Below are 19,443 nucleotides of genomic sequence, written 5' to 3' on the forward strand. Positions count from 1 at the left end.
ATCCTCTCCATTTTCTTGCTGTCAAGCCTGTTATCCATGACCTCTGCTATGTTTTTCAACTCTGAAGAAACTAAAGAAAATAAGAAACTAAATAGCAAAGTACTCTTTGTTGTATTTAAGTCACATATGTTCTAAGTCTGAAAAAGGAGAATCTTTAGTCCCTAACTGTGTAATAAATATATAGGTTTTGTTCTGTCTATTTTCACGGATCCTTTTTACTTCTGTCTTTGTTTGAGATTGTGGGCTATAGAAGATTATGGCTGCCCAAACCCTGGCTGCCAGTCAGAACATTATTATACTAGTAAGTTTCAACATTAGATCCCTCCAATCCATTTGAGGCTTTTCCAGATAATGTTTTCCAGCCTAGATAATTTTCTGAACGTTGGAGTTGAAGTAAAATATTTTAGGATAAATCCTATATCCAACATTCAGTGTATGTTGGGATCGATTCATTAAATGATCCCACTATTCTTGACACCAAGATTTTTCAAATTTTCATATTTTTCACATGCATAATGTGATCATTACCTTGTACCAGGAACATATTAATCATAGTTTCTTTGCCATTTTACAAGAATTTTAATGTCTGCTTTTTATTCATCTGTGGGGACATTTGGCATATAAAATAACTTTGTTGCTTAGTTTTTCCTTTATAGTTTAGAGTGCTTATTCATTTAAGATTTAGTGTGACTATAATATATTCAACACTTTGCTTTTGTCCTCAATATTTATTCCATTCCTGTGGTTCACATTTTCCTCTTCTTATGTATCATGTGTTGAAAATGAAAATATCTTGTCTGGGGTGGAGCTTAGCCACTGGACTAAACAAACATGCTCTCCTTCTGCTCTTAGTTGATTTTAGTGGTTAAATTACTAAAAAATCCTGTTAATAAAAAAAGAAGTTTTACATCTACCTTTCTTTATTGTGTACTTTAATAGTTAGTAAAAGTCCCTTCCTTTCAACTCTCCCACCAAAATGCAACTTGTTCACTCATATTTCTTTCATGTTTAAGACTCTGACATTAGTAGTCAACAGATTAATGAAAATGACATAGACTTTCAAGAATCAAAGTTTTTGAATTTAGTGAAAGAAATTAAACCACTTGAGCAGAGTTTCTAAAAGTCAGAGGGTATCTATTATGGGCTATCCAAGGCATGTTCTTCTTACATCAATGGCAGAAGTGCAAGAGGGGAAACCCAAGAATGTGAACAAGTTTTTGACTGTGTCACCTCTGACATCTTGTAGGCCAGAGCAAGTCCTAGGGCCAAGCCCAAGGTCAAAAGGGAGAAAAGTACATTTCACCCAGTACTAGGCCAACCATGTTGCACAGTCAAATCAGTGCAACATCAGTGGAGTGGAAAACTAATCCTCCCATGGAGGTGGAGAAAAAGAATGGGTTAATGGTTGCCAAACAGTAATCTAATCTACCAAATAAACCAATCTCAGCAAGCTACTCTCTCTTCTACTAACATTACTTTATCGTATCATGATTCCATTTTATTTTCTTCTTAGTATATAACATTATCTGAAACTATTTTAATAGTTTATATTGCATTTTTCATTCAATCATCAAATAGCATCAGCCACCTAATATCTACTAGGAAGTACTGTAAGTACTAGAGATGCATCAATTAAAAAAAAAACAGACAAAAATCTGTATTAATTGTCTATCTCCCTCATTAAAGTATCTTGTCTATTTTGTTCACCACTGTATTATCAGTATCTCAGAGTAAGCCTGGCACATAGCAGATGTTCAAGAAGATTTTGTTTTGAGGCACCTGGGTGGCTCAGTCAGTTAAGCGTCCAACTTCAGCTCAGGTCATGATCTCATGGTTTGTGAGTTTGAGCCCCACGTTGGGATCTGTACTGACAGTGCAGAAGCTGCTTGGGATTCTCTTGCTCTCGCTATTTTGCTTTCAAAATAAATAAATTAGAATTTTAAAATAAAAAGAAAAGAAAATTCTGTTTCATGAATGAAGAAATGACATTAAACATTTATGTGACATAACTCCATTTGTTTAGATCCTCTGCTTATTAGGCAGCTTTCTGATTATGACTTGTTTACAACACAGGGAAGTTTTTATACAGTCTGGTGAACTTGACTTACTGTGACTCTTTTGAGAGAAAGATTTGTGCTTAGTTAGTATTGTGGAAATCTGAGGTCTTTACCTACACAGCTAAAAACCAGTCCTTCAATGTAGTAAACTCACCATGGTAAAATCACCCTGAGAAACTTAGAGATAGATACCATTGGCTAAGTATACTTTTAATTCCCTTCTAAGCAGATACATAGCAAGCACAAAGGATATGTGAAGAGTGAAATTAATACCATTACCAGGTTTTGAATCATGAAAAGCTGTGCTACCCATTTGCTTTGGGCTTTTAAAGCTCTGTTTCAATAACTTTTTCTCAGAATATGTATATACTGTACAAAACTAAGAAAAACTTAACAAAGGATTGTCAGTAGATCTATTCCATAGAGATTTGAACTGCATTATCAACAGTCAGCACAGGAATGTTCCCAACTTCCATCCCTGAAGCTGTAATTGTTTTATTTCTACACTCAACCTATTAGTGTCTAATAGTGTACGGTCTGGCCAATTTCACATTTAAAATTAAAGCAGTCAGTGCTCACGTCAGCGGCACATACACTAAAACTGGAACAAAACAGAGAAGATTAGCATGGTCCCTGTGCAAGGATGACACATGAAATAAAATCAGCAATTCTCATATATGCTGTAGGTTCTTAAGACTTTCTCATACGTTAGGCTGTGAAAAATATTAGATGCCCTTGATAAAGTCTTTCAAGAGCTACTACCATCTGCTAAAGAATATACTATGATTTAACTACAGGAATTTTTGTTTGTTTGTTTTTAATAATTTATTGTCATTTTAGCTAACATACAGTGTATGCAGTGTAGTCTTGGCTTCGGGAGTAGATTCCCATGATTCATCTCTTACATACAACACCCAGTGCTCATCCCAACAAGTGCCTTCCTCAGTGCCCATCTCCCATTTTCCCGCCTCCCCAACCCCCCTGCCCCATTTCCATCAGCCCTCAGTTTGTTCTCTGTATTTAAGAGTCTCTTATGGTTTGCCTCCCTCTCTGTTTGTAACTTATTTTTCCCTCCCTTCCCCTATGGTCTTTTGTTAACTTTCTCAAATTCCATATATGAGTGAAAACATACGATATCTTTTTCTGACTGATATATTTCATTTAGCATAATACCCTCCAGTTCCATCTACATTGTTGCAAATGACAAAATTTCATTCTTTTTTTTTTTTATCACCAAGTAGTATTCCATTGTATACTACATCTTCTTAATCCGTTCATCAGTTGATGGACATTTGGACTCTTCCCATAATTTGGCTGTTAACTACAATAGTTCATAATAAAATATAAGTGATTATGAACTGTTTGATAGAATTGGTGATGTAGCACTGTTGAAAAATAAGATTTTGTACAATATTATACCAATAAAAAATTTCCCAACATTTTTATTGCCAACAGAGTATTATTGATTTCTACTGTATAGATTTTACATATTCTATTCACTCATTAACAATTGCTGATTTAATATTTATATACTAAGTATATACTATAAGTAAGATAGACATGATGTCTACACTTCCAAGGATTATAGTCTTAGAAAAACTGTAGTCTGGGGAAAACCAGAAATTGCCACCCATGTGAAAGTGCTGAGACAGAAGTGGCACAGGGTGCTATCGAAGCACCTGGAAAGATGACCTAATGAAGTCCTAGTGGATCAGAGAATCCTTCTCAACATAACGATGTGTAAGCTAAAACTTTAAGAATTACTTCTCTCTCCCTATATCTAATATATAGGGGTATCTATCTTTAAAATATATCCAGATTCTGGGGCGCCTGGGTGGCTCAGTTGGTTAAGCATCCAACTCTTGGTTTCGGCTCAGGTCATGATCTCATGGTTCATGGGTTCAAGCCCCATATCAGGCTCTGTGCTGACGGCACGGAGCCTGCTTGGGATTCTGTCTCCCTCTCTCTCTGCCCCTCCCCTGCTCGCTCTCTCTCTCTCTCTCTCTCAAGAAAAAATAAACATTAAAAAAAATTTTAAAAATATATATCCAGATTCTGACCACTTCGATTGCTTTCACCACTGCCCAAGCCACTGTCAGCTCTTGCCTGGACTTCTACACAAACCTCCTAACTGGTATCTTTACTTCTTTTTTATTTTTTTTAATTTTTTTTAAATCTTTGTTTATTTTTTGAGAGAGAGGCAGAGTGTGAATAGGGAAGGAACAGAGAGAGAGGGAGACACAGAATCTGAAGCAGACTCCAGGCTCTGAGCTGTCAGCACAGAGCCTGACGTGGGGCTAGAACTCACAAACTCTGAGATCATGACCTGAGCCAAAGTCAGACACTCAACCGACTGAGCCACCCAGGCGCCCTGACTGGTATCTTTACTTCTACACTTGCACTGAAAAGTCCTTTTTGAAACTTCAGTCAGATTATATCACTCCTCTGTATAAAATCTTGAAATGAGTCCATGTCACTCAGAGGAAAACCAGAGTCATTGCAGTGGCCTATAGGGCTCTACGTCATCTTGCCTCCTATTTCTTCTCTCATCTCCTGAAAACACCAAACATAACAGTAAAAATACTACAACTTTTTCACAGATTTTTAGTGTCATACAATACTCAATTCAGTGTTTTCAAAATTTCACTAAACTCTGGAAATTGGAAAATGAGCCTCATGATTTAATAAGTAGAGTTAACTATGCTGTGTTTCAGATTTCACCTACATATTATTTTGAGGTATCTTTTTCAGCTCTGACAGCCATTGAAACCAAGTGTTGGGGTACCTGGGTGGCTTAGTCGGTTGAACATCCGACTTTTGATTTTGGCTCAGGTCATGATCTCACGGTCGTGAGATCGAGCCCCATGTCAGGCTCTGTGCTGAGCGTGGAGCCTGCTTAAGATTTGTTCCCTCTCCCTCTGCTCCTCTCCTCTGCTTGTATGCATGTTCTGTCTCTCTCTCTCTCTCTCTCTCTCTCTCTTTCTCTCTGCCTCTCAAATTAAAAAAATAAAAATAAGTGTTAAACTACATCTAGAGTCAAATTGCTGTATCAAGATTTTCAAATACAAGGAAGCATTATTCAATTGCATTAGCCTTTTTTAAATAGTACATATTTCATAACATGTATAACATATTCCTAGAAAAATACAATATGTTCATAAATTAAGAAATAACCATTTTGTTGGGCCATGGAGGTTCTATTTTAGACCAGTGGTCTTTTCCACACTTATGTCTAAGAAAAGATAACCATAAAGATTTTTTAGAGAGCCATTATAGTAAGGAGAGCACTTATTTATTGAGAAAGTTGCACTGTTTGTTGAAGACTCTCTATTTATTGTTTCATTTCTCTTAATTGGAAGACATGTTTGAGAGAGAAAATGAAGATGAAAACAGATGCAAAATAGTTGTCATAATTGATTTGTACCACAGTTACTTCAGTGCTAAGTTTCCAGTTATTTTAAAATATACCTCACTCCTTAAGACCTTTGATATAACACAGGATGGTGTTTTTTCTCATTTGTTTGGTTTTATTGTTGTAATGTTAGGAAAGCTATAAGCTTAGGAACTATAGCAGAGAGCCAGTAAGACTCTTAAAGCAATTTAGAAAATAGCTAGATTGCTTAGGGAGTAGTCAAAAAATGAAATATCTTTTAGAGCAACAATGATAAGCTATTTATTTTTCTAGAGAACAGGACTGAGATGAAATTCATGAGTAAATTCATTAGTAAGTCAAATATCATATTTATATGATGCAGAAGTATTATGAAATCTGACACTCATTTTTGAGATCTTATGGGATGATGAGTCTAAATACATATTTTAAAATGAGTGCATTGTACAAGGCAGCACACAATTGTTGTAATACATGACTCAGCCTATCATTGCTCGGAATGTTCAGAGAAGGGAACGTGAAGAAACAGGGCCAACTGTGTAAAGACCATAGTTCTTCATCTCGCACTACAGAATTGTGGCAAACAGTGCTAATTACCTACATAAAATAAAGCCTCTCCTTCTGCTGAGTTAATAGGATTCCAGGGTTTTTAAAGGCAGCAGTGTATACAGTCACAAACAGCCTCCTCCTCAAACTCCTCTTCAGTCTTTAGTGGCCACGTAACCCAGTTCTGGCCACTGAGGTGCTAAAGAGTCTACTGAGTGAGGTTTCTAAGAAGCTTCTTTTTTTAGTAAAAACTGGCACACTCCTTTGGCAAGTATACTTTGCTTTTCCTTTCACTTCCTTCCTGTTTAGTACATAAACTAATACTTGAGGATGCAACAGCCATCTTATGATCAAAGGGAACTATATATATATATACATATATATATATATATATGTATATATATATAATACACACACACACACACACACACACACACACACACACACACACTAAAGAGCCCCATGCAAGAAAATAGTCTGTTCCTGGACTGCTTACCAGCTCTGGATAGCTTACTCCCAGAGACCATGGTGCATTAAATAATAAATTCTTCTTTAAGCCACTGTTTGTCAGATTTCTGTTTCACACAGCTAAATACACCTCTGACTGATAAGAAGGGTTGGAATTTAGATAAGAAAAAAGAAATGAAGGACAACCAAGCGTAGAAGTCACAAGTGACAATAATATGAGCACCTAATTCAGAATCAGAAATGGATGTTACTTATCTGAGTATAGTGTAAAGACTAAGGCCTCTAGAGTAAAGTTTGTATTGAATCAACTACTTTTAAATATATAAATTGCCTTATTTATTTTGGGGGAGTATTTTAAATTATTTTATTTGTTATCTATGCATTATCTGAAAGACATGGCATTCTTCTCTCCATTTTTCTTAAATGGAGGCAGAATTCCGTACGTCCATGCCTTTAAGTATTCATTAGTCCATAAGTCAAGTGTAGACTCCGGTATGCTTTTCCCCATTACTTAAAGACCCCAAATTGTCATCTCAGGTAAACCCTTATAACAATTTTACCTGTCTTCCAACAAGTTTACACCACAGAAACGATATATTCAAATAAGAATTAGTTACCTGAACTGGTTGTAGTTCTCAGCAGCATTGTGACAAAGGACCAGTCTAGGATTGACACCCAGTATTAGTTCAGTGGAATCATATTTTTAAAAGCATGGTGCCATCTCTTAGTTTCCTTAGCTATAATATAGCAGCCTCTGATTTAAACTAAGGAAAAAGAAAATTCTCAAAAGTAGTAAAATATGCAAGGTAGTGAGTGTTTTAGCTTATTGTACTTGAACTGAAAAATGTCAATTTAATGAAAGGAGAAAAACTTTGCTTGTCCATTCCCATGTCTGGGCAATGGCCTCCCATCAATTATGCAAGCCTCTGGTATCCTTTCAACAAAATTTCTTTTTCTAAAGTTAGCCTGATCCAGTTCTATTGCTTAGAACCAAAAAACCCTACAGATACAGAGTAGCTATATCTTACATCTGCATATATCCTATAACTTCATAAAAGTAGTTAGCATTCATCTGGTCTCTGGTGACAAACCGCTAGTAGAGTTTTATGTAGGGAATAGTGGGAATCACTGAGATGCCTCATTCCTCTGCTCCCCATGAGAAGTGAACGAATGATTAGATGCAGCTTCACACTGAATAACATTACTCTGTGTTCATGGTTGAAATTAGCACCTTCTAAATCTCATAGCATGTTTTGAACTAGACTATAAATTTTAAAATTAGATTCTGGCTTAAAAAGTACCCACTGAAATAATTGATGACACTTGAATGTTTCTTAAGAATAAGGAAGGATATATATATTACCATAAGACATGGTGCTGAAACTGTCACTGCAGCAATCTTTAATTGATGAGTTCCATTATGTGTTCAATATAGCACAATCCATGATATAAATAAATCCCTTGCAACGAGCATCCTTAGACTGTACAAAATGTAGAATTGCTAACTAGTAGGTTGAGAAAAGAGGGCATACAACTGAGAGGAAAGAATAGTCAAAGACCACCCTGAATTAGTTGCTTCTTTACCACCGGGGGGGGGGGGGGTAAAGTATTTCCTAGGAAGATGAATAAATTATGTAATCACTAAATATTTCCATGCCTTCTATAAGTTAGGTGGGTTTTTTTTTAGGAAGATTTTGAACTAATTATTGAACTATATGCATGGAAATGTTTATGTCACTTAGAAGATTCTTATGCATGTATTTCACTCATCATATGTAGATCAAGAAAAAATGCCCTGTGGGGCAGGTAATCAACTTCAGTGAAGTTTAGCAGAACAGCTTCACTAAGGCTATAAATTAACCTGCCATTTTAGTTTTGGAAACTTGCTGCAGAATGACCAATTGGTCATGGTGCTGTAGAACACCCTAAACTGTACGCACTACAGTCGGTAAAGGCTGCTTCAGTAACACTGAAGATAGGAACTGTTGCAAATTTTGGTATCCATTAATGGACTTCTTTTCCCCTGTTTTTTCACAAAAAAACTGGAATTGGGCATAATTATTCTGTAAGAACAAGGAAATCTTTGACCTTCTTAACTACCCACTTAAGTTTTCCAAACTTTCCTGCTCAAAGAACTCCTACCGTTTGCCCTTAGAATCGTTTGCTCTGAAGTGCAGGCAAATGAGTGGAGCTCCAAATTTTGTACACCGAGTGATGGCAAAGAATATTATTTCTGTGCCCTGCACTGAAATGCCATCTTAATGGCTTGTTCATAGTGCAGCCCCGCTGACAGAGGCATGATACTCCGTGGCCTTGAAAGATTCATTCTGGGAAGTGAACGCTAAAGCAACTCAGAGATTGCCATTCTGTCTTCCCACAGTGAAAAATGAAGTGGATCAAAGCATCTGTAAAGCAAAACCAAAGTGATTATTCATTTCTTTCCTTGTTTAAGAAACATGCACTTTCACTGCTGCTACACCCCTCTCCTCTGACCCTGGATGCCAGTAATTGCAGATTCAGATTGACCACACAGAGTCTGACCCGTAGCTATACCCAAAGAGCAACCACATCCAAGACACAGAAGGAAAGCCAAAAATAATGAAAGCCTCTGTATCTGAAAAGATTCTTATTTAAGATCTCAGGTAAGCCTATAGAATTGTGGACTCAGGCAATCAGACATCAATCAGACATTCAGTTTCTTTTCACTTGCCTTGTATTTCTTGAAGCCCTACCAAGAAGTGCTCCAACAGAGAGCAAACAGAGATGACTGCTTAAACAGCACCTTTGCTCCACAGAATTTTCTTTTAGGTAAACAGTCCTCAGTTCCTATGTAGACTTCACTGTGTGGGGATATGTATTAGGGCTAAAACCAAAAGCCAAATCAATGATAAACGTATTTCTGAAAGCAGAGAGAAGTCACTAAATCTTATTTGCACTTACTATAATTAAATATCAATTAGATTAGATAATTTATGCAGATTTCAGATATGGCTGGTGTATATAGAGTTTTTTTGGTTACAAGCAATAGACCTGGATCAGGCTAACTTTAGGAAAAGGGATTTTGTTGAAAGGTTATCAGAGGCTTATGGAATTGATGGAAGGCTGTACACCAGACATTGGCATGGCAAGATAAATAAATCACCTTTGGGAATTCAGAGGCAGCAATGTTAACAATGGTGTTACAGTGAAAAGTAAACTGGTCAGGGTAGCATTACCAGGAATGGACAAAACTTACCATTTTCTGTGTTGTTTCTCCACTCGGTATATAAATTCCAGAGAAGGAGAATCTGACTGGGTTGGTTTCGGTTACATGCCTGCCCTTTGGCTAGGGGAGGGCAAGACACCTAATTACAGTCCACCGTACTAAATCCAAGGGGTAAGAATTAAATCCCCAAATGGAGTTCAAGTTGCCGTTAAGAGGGAGAACTAAGATGCTGGAAGCCAAAAAGCAACAGATGTTCAATATAACTATCATTTATTCAGTGTGCATAGTTTACCAGTCACTATTTCATATGCATTATCTTATTTAATCCTTAAAACAGGCCTCATAGTAAGTTACTATTTTACATGTAAGAAAACTTAGGCTTTTGCAGCCACTCTGGAAAACGGTGTGGAGGTTCCTCAAAAAATTAAAAATAGATCCTACCCTATAACCCAGCAATAGCACTGCTAGGAATTTACCCAAGGAATATAGAAGTGCTGATGCATAGAGGCACTTGTACCCCAATGTTTATAGCAGCACTTTCAACAATAGCCAAATTATGGAAAGAGCCTAAATGTCCATCAACTGATGAATGGATAAAGAAGTTGTGGTTTATATATACAATGGAATACTACTTGGCAATGAGAAAGAATGAAATATGGCCTTTGTAGCAACGTGGATGGAACTGGAGAGCTTTATGCTAAGTGAAATAAGTCATACAGAGAAAGACAGACACCATATGTTTTCACTCTTATGTGGATCCTGAGAAACTTAACGGAAGACCATGGAGTGGGGGGGAATTACAGAGAGGGAAGGAGGCAATCCATGAGAAACTGTTGAAAGCTGAGAATAAACTGAGGGTTGATGGAGGGTGGGAGGGAAGGGAAAGTGGGTGATGGGCATTGAGGAGGGCATCTGTTGGGATGAGTGCTGGGTGTTGTATGGAAACCAATTTGACAATAAATTTCATATTGAGAGAAAGAAAGAAGAAAGAAAGAAAGAAAGAGAGAGAGAGAGAGAGAAAGAAAGAAAGAAAGAAAGAAAGAAAGAAAGAAAGAAAGAAAAGAAAGAAGACTTAAGCTTTGAGAAAGGTTAGGTAACTTACCCAAGGTCATACCACTAGAAAATGGCAGAATTTGGGACTCCAGAGGGAACAATCCTAACAACTAGACTCCATGCTCCCACTTGACAGACTTGTAATTATCATTGGTGACAGTATATCCTGAGCGTGTTTCTCAGGGCTAAAATACAAAACAATTTTATTTTAAATGCTATGTGTAGATATATTAAATCTACCAGTAGTACTATACAATGTATAAATTCTTTATTTGAATCAAGCTTTGGGAATAAATGTTATGTAAATTCAGAAGTGTAAATTTGAAAATGATTTTTTTTCTCTGATGTGAATTCAGGCTTTAGTTTCTTAATATAATGAAGGGTTTAGTTTCATAATACAATGAATTTAGCAGTAAATGACAGTTGTGAGCCTGCAAATCACAAGCTTTATACATATGCTTGCTACCTCTTGGTTTGTAGGGATGTGATTAATTGAGATAAGTTCCAGTAGTGACTGCCATCTGGACCAGAAAAAGTTGCATAAAATAAAATGAACTACTATACCCATTTTTACTGGTAGCATTCTTTTCAATCTTTGGCAAGTTAGTTTCCTTCACAGAGCTCAATTTCCCCATCTGTAGTAAAGAGATACTAATATTCCCCATAATCCCAAGAATGTAATGAGATAATGAGTGTAATATACTTCATGACCTCTAAACCAGGGTTTCTCAGCGTTGGCTCTATTGACCTTTTAAGCCAAATAATTCTTTATTGTGGGAGGCTGGATAGTCATTGTTGGTTGGATGATTAACATCATTCCTGGCCTCTATCTAATAGATGGCCAGTAGCACCCATCCCCTACTGACAAACAACTGACTCCAAAATCACTATCAATTTTCTCAATGATACTATTCTGTTTATCAAAATAAGTACCCTAAATTATAAAGATATTTTTCCAAGGGACTCAGAAACTATTTTGAATGTTTTTTAGTTGTCTTCCTACCCTCCCACAACTTTTCTGAATTCCTTTTTAGGGAAAGGAAAGTGCTTCCCATTGAAAGCACTTTCTGGCCTCTTACAGCTCTAGAAGTTAATGTCTTTATGCCATATCCACATCTAATAATCAGCTGATACTAGTACAGCCTTATCAGTTTGTCTTAAGGCAGATGCCCCACAAAAGAAACTCTGAGATTGAGATTTATGTGCAGGAAATTTATCAGGGAATACCCTTAGGATCAGTACCTATGTGGGGAGAAGGAAATAGGATTGAGCAAAGGGAGGAGTTGCAATATAGTTTATACAAGGGCTTCAGCTAATTCTGTGGAGCCTCAGAGCTGGGGTGGCCCTTCAGAGTTGGATCAGATCACCTTGAGGCCAGGGGTCTGAACTTTGTACTCCCACAGCAACCAGTCATTGAATGTAGTAGTCTCTTAGAGAGAGGGCATGACCTTGGCCAAGGTCTCAATTCCCTGAGAGGGACTCTGCTAAAACCCACCAGTCACCAACAATCTTGGCAACTAGGGAAATTGGTATGTTCATCTTGAAAGTAGATTCTTGGTAGTGCACTACAATTCATCTTTTGCACCAATCAAATCCACTTCCATTATTTAAGTTCTTGAAACAGTTCCTTGAGGATCGTTTGGTCTTTGGTCTTCTTCTGTGGGGAAACCTACAAAAGGAAAGTTGGTGAGATGAGCTAGTAACTCTTACTTTAGCTGATCTCAAGGCCACAACTAATTCTTATCTCCCTCCTCTACTCTTTGTTCTAGATTCCTCTTACTCTTGGCTGAACTCTGCTGTTTCAGGGGCTTAATGATGAAATAACCCCAACCACATCTGTAAGACCTCTAAGATTCTGTTGCCATGTGTTTCTCAGGCTATAGCTGTTAAACTTGTCTGTTTACAGTAAAAATAGGCAAAGGAGTTCTAAGAGATGCCCAACTGGATCACCAGGATGTCATTGTGTAATTGTGTAACAGGCCTTGTCTCCTCTTTTGTTTGTTTGCTTATTTGTTGCCCCTATCTTTTTTTTTTTTTAATTTTTTTTTTCAACGTTTATTTATTTTGGGGACAGAGAGAGACAGAGCATGAACGGGGGAGGGGCAGAGAGAGAGGGAGACACAGAATCGGAAACAGGCTCCAGGCTCCGAGCCATCAGCCCAGAGCCTGACGCGGGGCTCAAACTCACGGACCGCGAGATCGTGACCTGGCTGAAGTCGGACGCTTAACCGACTGCGCCACCCAGGTGCCCCACCCCCTATCTTTTTTGATCAGGATCAATTACCTCTGCCTTCTTTCCTTGCCTACTGTTCTTGGCATGAGGAGCCCAAAGTGACCAGTTAGCAATAATAGCTTAAAGTTTAATGAGACTTATTTTGTGTCCTTTGGTGGAATATCATCACCCTTCTAGGAATCAGTACCTCTAAAGCCTAGGGTCTGCAGGAGTGAGAAGCACAGATTCTCCAATTCAGTTATTAAGAATATGATGATAAATAGGGCCACTCTTACTGCTACCTCTTAGTTCCTGGACCCATGAATTCTACTTTTTGGAAACACAGCTCCTTATAATGGTTGTTGACTTAAAGCATATTCTGTATCCTAGTGAATGAATTATAGGATATCATCTCCAAGGAGCCCTAGCTGCACCTTTAATAGATCATTCCCTCATTCTGTCAGGCCAGCAGGTTTTGGATGGTGTAGTCTGTGATAGCACTTCTACTGTCTGCCATAGCAATTACGGCATTTCTGCTTCATGTTATACGGACCATTGCTTTCTGTATTCTTCCAAGAGCCCTCATAGCAGCGTCTTAGCATCATCTCATGTGATCTTGCTAGGGTATTAAATCCTATGAGAGAATGTTTCCATATCAATAATCTCCATTATCTAAACTCAGTCTATCTCCTCTTGATTGAGTACTCTCTCATATATAGTGTCCTGTGCCCTGCTGGTATTTGCTTGACTATGTCCTACGGTTCCTTTGAGCGATAGTCCCTTTCTTCTCTTAGCAGAGAAGATTCCTAGGCTGGTTTATGATGTAATACTCAATTCATGACCTTGGTGTGGGGCCCACGTCTTGAATAGGTAGGTATAAATCTTAGTGGTGGGATGTGAGTGGGGGTGGTGGAGGCATGTGTGTCATCTTGCAAGGTGGAAGGCTATTTATTGTTTTCAAGCAGCAAGGGGCTGCTATTCTCTAGACAGAAGTGTTACATACATCACAATTTAGTAGACCTTAGTTCTGGATGATGACATGAGTGACCTAGTTTATGTTTTTAATATAATTGTTTTTATTAAGTTCTCTTTTAAAAACTAGTTTGTATAGGGGCGCCTGGGTGACTCAGTTGGGTTAGCATCTGATTGCTGGTTTTGGCTCAGGTCATGATCTCACGGTTTGTGAGGTCAAACCCTGAGTTGGGCTCCATGCCTTGGAATTCTATACTCTATATATTTACTGTACTCTCTCTGCCCCTCTCCTGCTTGTGCACGCACATGCACACTCTCTTTCTCTGTCTCTCTCTCTCTCAAAATAAATATACTTTAAAAAAAATAGTATGCATAGATTATCAGTGTGTAATTAAAGATGCATAATATTTAAAGATATACCCTGTATAAAAAGATATGTGTGATAGCTAGCTAGATACCATCCAAATAAAAACATTTGGATTACTTTTCAAGGCTGATAATGAAGATAAGAAAGGGAGAAAAGGAATGCTCTAAAGCACAAAATTACAGAATTTCTATTGCTTGTAATATGAATATAGTATTTTTTAGGTTTCAAGGCTACTTCTAGCACAAAATGTTTGGTGAAGGAGTATTATTTTCACTTAGAAGTAAATTCTGTGTCTTTTTTTTAATGTTTGTTTATTTTTAAGAGGGAGAGGGACAGAGAGGGAGACCCAGAATCTGAAGCAAGCTCCAGGCTCTGCGGTGTCAGCACAGAGCCTGATGAAGGACCCAAACTTGTGAACCACAAGGTCATAACCTGAGCCGAAGTCAGATGCTCAACCGACTGAGCCACCCAGGCACCCAAATCTGTATGTCTTGATCCAAGAACTCTTCTCACATTTCTAGACCGCTAATAATTTTGAAAGGTCTAGCAGCGTATCAGTACTTACTCTTGCACTCTTCTGAGAGTATAGTCATACCAGCAGGGAGAGGTACCAGTGTTGAAGGGAGGGTAGCCACCAGAAGTTGAATCTTGAAATTGAAAAGGGTGGAGAAGTTGGTTTTTAGATAAGAAATGGAAATCAGAAATAGTTTTCCTGAAAGTCTTTTACAGTCCCTATCTAACTTGCTAATTCTTTTCACATAATTACACTTTGAAAAATAGGTGGATAATGATTTGTTTCCTAAGTTAATTTGTCATTTGTTTTTGACACCTCTGTTGTATACTTAATCCTTTGGATAATATAAATATGAGATAATCATTTTTCCCTAGAAGAACACAGTATCTAACCTTCCTTCCTGTGAAGTATACCTGAGGACATGGGATTAGACCTGCTATGTCTAAAGTAGGTTTCTTGATTTCCACCACCTATCTCCTGCCAGATTTGCTCCTTCTGAAGCCTTTCTTTTCTCAATATCATAGCAGTCACTCAAACCATAATCCTGAAAGTCATTCTCTTTCCACAACTTACATGGTCTTCCAACAAAGCTGACGAATATACTCTAGAATAATACCGAACCCATCAACTCATCACTATCTTCCCATTGCATCCTCTCTAGACCAAGCCAGCATCATCTTTCAGAGGGTCAAATATGCCTCCAGAATATCTTCTGAGTATATCATTTTATCACCATCTCCACTCCTGTGTCATAAGACCAAGACACCATCATCTTAACCAAGACTACTTGCTACCAGTTTTGTGCCCACTGACCCTGCTACAATACATTTTTCATGCAGCATTTTTGAAGCATAAATCTGATCATGTCATTGCCAAACTTGAAATCTTCCAAAGGTCTGCCAAATGTTACCTTTTCAAAATGTCCATCCCTGACCATCTTAGCTAAAATTACTCCATACTTTTCTCCTTCCACCTACCATGCTCTACCACCGATGCTTTTTTTTTTCCTAGCACTTAACCAGTGACTGAAGTTATTTTATTTACTGTTTTAGATAGTTGCTTTCTATTTCTCTCTAAGAATGGCATGTTTTAAAGGAAAAAAAAACCATATGTTCCAATGCAGACACCAGTGCCTGATATTTTATAGTCATTCAGTAAATATCTGCTGAATAAATGAGAGTGGAGGTCATGGCAAGTACTGAGCCTGGGGTGATTCCCTCTTACTGAAAAGGAGTCTGAGGACAAGCTGTACTTATTTTGTTTCTTTGTTTTATGAAGGACCCCCTGCACTGTGTCTGCATCTCATATGTCAATTTTATGTTGGAAAAAAATGTGTTGGTGTGGTCCCTTGCTGTCATGTTGCTGTCAGGCTTCTGTCTCCACCATAACCAATGAATGTTATTTGTCACTGGCAGATGAACATGATTTTCAGCCATGAGAAAATAATAAAAGGTTCTTAGTTCTAGGGTACTCTAGGATTTTTTTATGATGTTTTCAATAAAACGAGTTAACCTCTGTTCTTTCATTTTACAGAATGGCTCTGAATGTCATTAAAAACACACGTGTTTGTGACTAGATGGATTTCAGTACTTAACATCTTGTGTTAATCTTATTTTTCAAATCCCACTGCCAACCACTTCAGCCTGGCCAGACCACCCATATGGGTTTCTGTGATGCATTCTATTATGAATAGGTTCTTTTTACCAGTGGATTTTTCCTACCTTATCTACAAATGTCAGTTTTCTGCTCTCAAGGGAAAAGATACCACAATGAGTACCAAGTCTATGCTCCCTATCAACTTGAATTTTTTGTCAAATTTATTTTCCTTTTTCTCACATAGGAAAACTCCTTACATCAGTAGAAAGTCTATTCTCTCTAGTTCTAGAATCTAATTTAAGAGTGGAAGAGGTGCATTCCAGGTTAGAAGTAGAGGGAATGTGGATATGTGCTCTTAGAGAACTCAGAATTAATGCCATTTCTCTCCCATTTCCTGCATTTCCTTTTTTAACGTCATTGACTATGTCAAGCATGATGTATTTACTGAGGCCACCTGTCTGTGTAGCACTATAAAAGGTATTGTGGGATAAAGCAGGCATTGGCCAAACATGACTAATGGGCCTAATCCAACTTGCTGCCTGTTTTTCTTTTTAAATAAAGTTTTATTGGAACACAGCTACATTCATTTGTTTACATGTTATCTATGGCTGCTTGCATGCTACAAGAGCGGAGTTAATTGTGACAGAGACCATATGGCCTGAAAAGCCTTCGTTATTTATTATCTGACTCTATACAAGTAAGTTTGCCAACCCCGGGTATATAAATCATGTCCCCCATTCTCATAGTTTCTGAATTAATTGGGTCTGTTGTGAAAACATGGAGTAACTGGTAAATCAATACCAAATTGTATGATCCTGAAGAGAACAGATACCACAGAATACTTCTTGGTTGGAAAATAAATCTCATTTACAAAGGAACTGATGATTTTAAAATGATGAAATGCAGAGAGATTTATTGTACTGCCTTTACTCGATAATCCTGTGCTTTTCTTTGTCAAGACTTAGGTATGCTATGAAAATTAAAAACAAATTTAAAACTTTATTAGCAAATTTTTTCCTCCATGCTATATGTCCTCCATAACTATATGTCCTCCATAACTCCCCCAGGTAGAAATAGCACAGGATTCTTAAGATCACAACATAACATGCCTGGCGCATCATAGATCCTCAGCTATGTTTATATAAATGAAAGAACACGCAAACTATAAAGGAAGAGAAATTCTGTGCAAATAACAGCTAATAGTATTGAGTATTCATTGTGTGCCATCTTGGAAAGGGGTTTTTTCGGCAGGAGAGAGACTGACTCTTAAAAAGTTAAATGGTAGTTGGAATGTTAATTACTTCACTTAGTGTCTGATGCATGGCACATTATAAGCGCTTGATAACTTTTTGCTGTTATTATTTAGTACATATTTTCTTTCAGACATAGTACTAATTATGCTGAGGTGCATGAAAATAAGCAAAGCATACAAATTAACCCTTGATTGCATCACTCTCCATCATTAAGAACACATTGTATTTGGGAAATACATAACAGAGTGATTCACATTAATGTAAAACTAGCTGATTCATCAGTGTAGAAAACATCTTTTTTTTTAATTAAAGAAACATTTTTTGTTATGCTGATTATTAATAGCTTACTAATATCTTTTACATATCAAGAGAAAGTAGCTATTGTATATGAGGTTGTAAGTACTCACCTGCTTCCTTTTCTAAAAACCTTTTATTATAGTCTAACATAAACTCTAAGAATAGCGCTCAGTGAATTTTCACAAAGGAGGCACACCTGTGTAACCAGCACTGTGGTCAAGCAGAATATTACCAACATGCCAGACTACCTCCTTCCAGGGCTCCTTTTCAATCACCACTACTCTCCCAAGGGGAACCACTCTACTGTCAAAGGAACAAGCATTATAAAGACTAATCGAGGAGATGCTAGCATGTCCTTTTAATAAGTCCACAGATTCTGTTAGGCCTTTGAGAACAATCTGTCATTTTAAGTAGAGAATAGTCTTCTGACACTAAAATATTTTATGCTAAATATGTCAAAGTTCTTTCTACATCATCTGTAATGTGCTTTGACATGTTTAATATGAAAGCCTTCAGGGGCAGACAATTATTTTCCTCTTCTTAAAACAGAGAGTGAGGCAGGGTTGAACTACATGAAAAGTTCATGATTGGCAACAACAGCAGCAACAGTCTGGAGTTTTCACTAGAATGTCCATTAGTCAATCATGCAAATTTAGCTAGGCCTGGCAATGTGGAAAGTGAATTTAAATAGATCTCTGTTCTGCCGTTACCCCATTCATTCAGGGAGTCTTAGTTTTTGTATTTTCCACTAATGTCTGTGAAGGAATTCATATCTCCCCTTCCTTCTGTTCTCGAAAGGCCATGCTGATCTACCTCGGCAATTAATTCTATACTCTGAGTAACATGAATGAATATCCAAGAAAATGCTTTGAATGAAAGCTATCAAGTTTTCTATTTCTTAGAGTTATTCCCTCATCCTAAATTTTCTTTGTTTTACTTTATGCTATATGTTTTTAAATTACTTCAGACAAACAAACAAAAAAAGGGGGTTATTATAATTCTTGTTCCCAAATGTTTAGTTTGGCATCTGATGCAAGGCCCCAATTGCAGGCTTATGTGCCAGAAGCTCAAGCTGAAAACCAGAAAGTAGTGGGCCGGCTTGAGATTTGAACTTGGGAGGAGTGTTTATATTTTCCCAAGGGCCTCATTAACAAGAACCCAAGCCCTCGATGTTACTACCAACACATTTTAACTCTGTTTTGTGAAGTAGAGTGTCATCTTATGTATACACATCTTTATCTTCTCTTCCGCCTCAATTGCCTTGTTAGCACCTCAAAAAAGTCTAACAATAAATCCTCATCAAATTTGAAGTTGTGTTTTTGTTCATAGCCCATGGCAAATATTCACACAATAGAATTTTATTCTTGGATATATTCAAAATGAGAAACAACTGAATTGTCCATCAGTAGAGGGCTGGTTAAATAAATTATGCTACAGTGGAATGCTGTACATCCATTAAAAAGAATATTACCTACATTTGTTGATATGGCTCCAAAATCTCCTGAATTATCT

The 19,443-nt window shown here is 37.4% G+C and overlaps 1 protein-coding gene and 1 non-coding gene across 22 annotated transcripts in view; both read left to right on the forward strand.

Moving 5' to 3' along the window:
* CCDC91 (coiled-coil domain containing 91) overlaps positions 1–19,443 on the forward strand; it is a 353,607-nt gene that overhangs the window by 310,432 nt on the left and 23,732 nt on the right. The gene's annotated exons all lie outside the window — the stretch shown is intronic.
* On the forward strand, positions 2,629–2,736 carry LOC122474109. The gene has a single exon (XR_006294801.1). It is a non-coding gene; the product is annotated as a U6 spliceosomal RNA (small nuclear RNA).

This window comes from Prionailurus bengalensis, chromosome B4, assembly GCF_016509475.1.
Source record: "Prionailurus bengalensis isolate Pbe53 chromosome B4, Fcat_Pben_1.1_paternal_pri, whole genome shotgun sequence".
NCBI lineage: Eukaryota > Metazoa > Chordata > Mammalia > Carnivora > Felidae > Prionailurus > Prionailurus bengalensis.